The sequence below is a fragment of the Paramisgurnus dabryanus genome, chromosome 19, assembly GCF_030506205.2.
Source record: "Paramisgurnus dabryanus chromosome 19, PD_genome_1.1, whole genome shotgun sequence".
In the NCBI taxonomy this organism is placed as follows: domain Eukaryota; kingdom Metazoa; phylum Chordata; class Actinopteri; order Cypriniformes; family Cobitidae; genus Paramisgurnus; species Paramisgurnus dabryanus.
This window is the reverse complement of record NC_133355.1, coordinates 35,077,181-35,083,224: the sequence shown is the minus strand read 5'-3', so window position 1 is coordinate 35,083,224 and position 6,044 is coordinate 35,077,181.

Here is a 6,044-nt window from a genome sequence, read left to right as displayed (position 1 = left end):
ATGTAATATGCTGGCAGGAGTGATGTCTCTAAACTGATTGATTGTGCAGATCATCTCTGGAGCAGTTGCTCTTTCTTAAACCCACAGCCAATGCAACAATTTAATTCCTGATAAATACAATTCGAATTGTAGTTTATTATAAGATTGTGTTTTCCTCTCTTTTGTGCAGTTGTAGATAATACACCAACACTTTTAGCAGTTTCCAAGAATGTGGTAAATAAAGTATGATGTGCAGTAAGGGAATGGTAATGTTATTCTACATCAAAAGATTATAAAATGCAATCGTTTCTGATAGCAATGCACATGACAAAGAAATCCTCTCAGATGACAGTCCTTTAGAGAAACTATATGCAAGTGGTTAAATAAGTTTACTTAAATTGCATTATTCTTAACTGATTTCTGACTATATTAGCAGTATTCCACGTTAACTGAAAGTCCTGCATCTGCTGAGTCTGCATCGAAAAGTGTAGTAAAGAAGATAAAGATATGTGAAAATATGTGCAAAAAAATTATTTGGTTATTTTGGTCATTTTTGTCACAGAACGGGGACAGGGTAACATATTTGTAGACAACGTTTTAAAGATAGAACAGATAGAAATTACTAAACGAAAACCCTTTCATGCATGACTTTGTAAGCTAATTGACAATCTAAAGAAAAAACTAAAATGGGAGATTAGTTTATTCAAATGAAAATTATTTTACACTGAGTAATAGTCTTTATTGTACATAACATCTATTAGTGCTGGGTATGATTAATTCAAACAAATTTAAAATGAATGTGATCAGCATGTTTGTCTTGTCATTCGTTTAAGAATAATAATCAAACAACTGTTACACAAAAACAAGTCGCACAAGTACAGAACAAATATATTTGTTATATTATATATTTTTTAAATAACATCACTAAAAGATTTAATTAATATATCTTTTTTATTATGTGTTGAATTTGAAAAGCTCTTTATATTAATCATGCATCTTACGCAGATTGCGCTCGTATAATGGAGAATACGCGACTGCCTCAGACTTTCTGTATCACATCCGCTTAAATAGGTACAAACTAATCTTGTTTACATGAAATAAGCCTGCTCCTGAGCAGGTTTGAGCTTATGGACCTGTTGCTATGACAGCAAGTCTAGAATGAGCTTCGAAGAACCAAATAATCCAAGATCATGCCAAATCATCAACAATCAAATCCAGCTAACTGAGTTAGCGACGTACGAAGAACGGGCCCCCGGAGCTATACGACACAAGTTCTTATTTCTATAGAGGACAGGAATAAAAAGGACCTCGCTTGGAAGAGTGTCAGTGAGGACATTGGGCAACCTGGTGATTGTAATACACACTTCACTTTTGAGTAACGTGACGTTTATCGACCCGTGTCGTTTATTTTCCCCATAGTAAGGTTACCAAATACAAACTGGTAACTCTCTCGATAAATGCACAATCAACATCAGTCATTTTGCAAACAGACAACCGCATAGCACTTGCCCCTCCCACAAGAATCGGAGTTTGCCTCTGACGCGCGTCAAATGCTTGGTTTTTCCGCGCGTCTACTCCGCTCTACACGCGCGAATGCATCCAAATTGTTCAAGCGGCAAACCACGCGCGGTAGACGCGATTTTGACGCCCAAACCGAGTTTGGTGTCAACTCAGCATTAGAGTGCAAAAATTATAAATAAATAAATAAACACATGTACAAAGAAATATATAAAACAAACAAACATAAATAAATACAAAAATAAATATGCAGAAAAATATAAAAAACAAAACATACATGAGTATTGCAACTTTGATTTCTTTATTTTTGTATAAAAATATTTTTAAAACATTTATTTATTTCTGTATTTAATTATACATTTTTATGTATTCTTTTATTAATTTCCACATTTATGTATTTATTTATGTATTTATGTGAACATTTAATTATATTTTTTACATTTATTTATTTCTACATTTATTTATTTCCATGTTTATTTATTTATACATTTATTTATTTCCACATGTATTTTTTCCACACTTATTTATTTCTACATTTCTGTGTCTAATATGTTAATGAGGAGGGAGCCATAGCAATGGAGCACAGAGCGGCAATGCTACAGTTGTGTATACACGTGTTCTGAGGCCACAACAGTCACATCTTTTGCTCTTACAAAATGACATGCAAGGGAAGAGCGTGGACGTGATTTTGAGTGTAGTGCAAGTGAAATGAATGTTGAGAGAGGGAGGCGAAATGGCAAAAATCACAGTTTAAGTAATTTAATATCACTGTTTCTGTACACTGTAAAAAGATTCCGTAGAAATTACAGTATTACTGGCAGCTGGATGCCAGTAACTTACTGTAAATTTAAATTTATGTTATTTACTGACAACAGTTTGTTCAAAGTTAAATGAACATTAAACATTAACAAGTCTTTGTCTTACAGAATAAAAATATAAAATAGCAGCCTCATGCAAAGCATTCTGGGAACCAAAAATCCTCATCAACCTTTTTCTGTGTTTTTCCTTCAGATTTTGTTTCCCAGAATGCTTTGCTTGAGGCTGTTATTTTAGTTTTATTCTGTAAAGATACAGACTTGCTAATGTTTAATTTTCATTTAACTTTGAACAAACTGTTGCAGGTAATTAACATAAATTTAAATCTACAGTAAGTTACTGGCATCCAGCTGCCAGTAATACTGTAAATTCTACGGAATCTTTTTACAGTGTATGTATTTACAGGATAAGCATGCATATTCTTTAACATCACGTTATAAACATCCGTTTGGGATTCTTGCATACATTACAGAAACCGCATCTTTAACAGGTCTGGGAACAGACAGTGAGACACGATAGGGTGTGCATGTGAAATAATCCAGTACACTGATAGATCATTGAGCTTGATGTCGACGAGGTTTGTGCACGATAAGGAAACACACGCACATTCACTGATGCCCACAAGCATATTGAATATTGCGTTTGAAACGCGACTGAAAATCACTTTAACATTCGCGTTTCTTAATTTTGTATGAACAACGCGTGATGTGATCATTCATATGCCTGAAATACTGTGCCGTCGTGGGATCAGTCTCCTCTTGCCCCTCTCAAACACCAGCGCAAGTGTCGTTTACACATGTCGTTTCTGTCGTTTACACATCATAATAAATTTATGACAAAATGCAGGCGTAGGCTACTATGTAAATGCAGGCAGATAGGCATAGAATATAAAGGCAACAATTTCGTGTTAAGTGTTCTCTAATAGTAAAACATTATAAAGACACTGCATTACGCAGACATTGATATTAAAAGACAAAATTCAGTACATGCCTTAAAAATAAAGCATCAAATGTACAGGCAATAGCTGAGACCGGAATATGAAAGCAACCGCTAAATATATTAAGTGTTTTCTTCCAACGTGCCCCTCTCAAACACCAGCGCAAGTTGCAACACAGGGCCCGTCCAAGCGGACACCTCTCTCCTATCAGCAGGCAAATGGTGGGGACCGACACAAACTCTCAAACCTACCACGTCTCTTCAGTGAATGAAATACCTCACACATTTTGGAGCATCTCTGTCATAACTGCTTTTATGTTTTTGCACAATCCTTCTAAAGGGTTGATGGACCGAATGGTGATCAAAAGTAAAAATGACAAATTTTACCTCATTGCAAAAGGAAAAACCACCAACCACCAAGAATGCATAATTATATGATGTCATGGCTCTGCAAACAAAAAATGTTGTTATAATGGAAGTCAATGTGGCAAAAACAGCCACAAACAACTAATTAGGGAGAAGAAAATACAATCTGATGCTGCACACAAAACTAAAAATGCATTAAAGCCAATTTTTTTTTACTAATCTTTGACTGTAAAAAAGGTGAAAAAAATTCAGTCCACAATCACTTTTTATATTGAAAATCTGTCATTTTGTGTGTGTTCTTCCCAAATCAGTGACATCTCTTATGAACTTGGCATGTTAAAAGTTAAAATCATGAACTTTTTAATCATTTGGTAGTTTTGATCAGGACTGAGGTAGATTGACAGATCACAAATCAGATACATTTTTTACAGCAGTTAAATTTAGTGGATGATTTAATCCACAAACAACACGAAAGGGTAGTAAATTTGCCCACAGTGTATTGAGTTTTTGAAAAATTTCAAAGCATCTTCCCAAAATATGTGCCAATATACGATTTGTTACCAAAAATCATTGAAACACAGAGAAAGTTGGCCAAATTAAGACAAAAAAAAAACATAGTGGATGAAAACGTCCCCAACAACACAAGAGGGTTAAGAGCTCTCTTTTCTTTACTAGGATCTTTTCTTTGATCTTCAGGGGAACACCCACATTTCTTAGAATTTTTTTACATTTTTCACTAGGAGCAACTCTCTGCACCGAGATTTTTTTATGAATACAGGCCCTGAACTTCAAATAAAGATGAGACAGTGACTGAAAGAGATCAAACAAGCCAGCACCCTGGGCCTACAGAGACAGCTTAGCTGGAGGTTTGGAGTCAGATTAAGCAACAGATGATCATTAGGAAAAGTAAATATCAAAGTCTTGAATTATATCCATAACCGTTATACAGCCCGATGGATCTCATGCCATTTCCAGGATTCGTCTGAAGATCCTGCCCAGCTATGGGGAATGTAAAATGAGGGACATGAGCAGCACTGTTGGGAAATCTCAGACAAGGTTAAATAAGATAAGTGGCAGACAACACTGTGTAGCCAAGCCAGAAATTTCCCCTGTCATATCATCTTTTAACAGCCCCAAGATTCATCTAAAAGCTTTACATTGTTTTTAATCGCTAACGTTACACGGCAAGACCATGAATACTTTGGCAATCACCAACATCTGGCAATGCTCTTCACCGTAACAGTTCATCCAACATAAGCACACTGGACATTGATAGTCTGCAAAGTAATGAGAATTTTTCACAAACATCATTACTCAAGGCCAATATACTAAGAGCAAGATAATGGTATCAGTTGCATTTATGAAAGGAGATTAAAGAGTTTTTTTGTAACCAGAAGTCATTTGACTGCAAAGGGCAAGACGCTCCTGGCATCAAACACTGACTGCTCCACCACAAAATGTGAGCAACACATTCATCACAATCTCTGGTTCAGTCATAGGCCCGGGATCACTGGCTTAGTCAGACGTTGAGAAGCATTAAAGGTTAGACATTTTGTTAAATGGCACAGCCATATTTGGGTAGATTCATCTGTTCTTAATTCTAAATGTTAAAAGCGTAAAGAAGAGACATTACTTCTCCAGGCTCAAACCAAGACTGATCTGTGTTGGATAGGGATTAGGTTCTCTATAACAATGATTCTCAAACTGGGGGCCGTAGCCACGAAATGATGGCAAGGGGCCCAGTTCTATGACTGTTTTTAAAATACATTAATTTATCATAAATTCTGTATAATTAAACCTTAGAAAAATAAGGCTACCAAACAACAGCAATATGCTGTATAATTTAATATGTTCTGTTTAATAAAAATTTAAGTTCCAGAATCTTTCACGTCAAACTTTTTTATGGGTGGGGCGCAAGGGATGCACCGTACAAAACACAAATGTTTGAGAACCATTGCTCAATAAATCTCATTTTCTATAAAGACGGTACTAATTCAAACCAATGAAAGGACCCTTTCTAAATGTAAGCAAGCATAGCACAAAAACAGACGATCTCTCTCTTTCATAAGTATGCAAGAGACATGCATGATAGGAGAGACAATATAAAAAACCTCTCTCAAAAATTAGCTTCACACTGACCTCTGCTGTTGAGACTTTTTGGTGTTTAACAAAGTGTGTTCGATGGTTTTCCCTGTTTTACCATCTAGCATGCAAAATAATTATTGCATTTTATAGCATATTATATCTTTATCTCTACATATATCTATATCTATAAAATAAAATACTAGCATTTGAAGTGGATCAAAACCTTGAACAATAACCGTTCTTGTCTTAGGACAACTTTAATAAACTTTTTTGATCCACTTCAAATGTTGTCTTGTGTGTGTGTGTGTGTGTGTATATATATATGTATATATATGTGTGTGTGT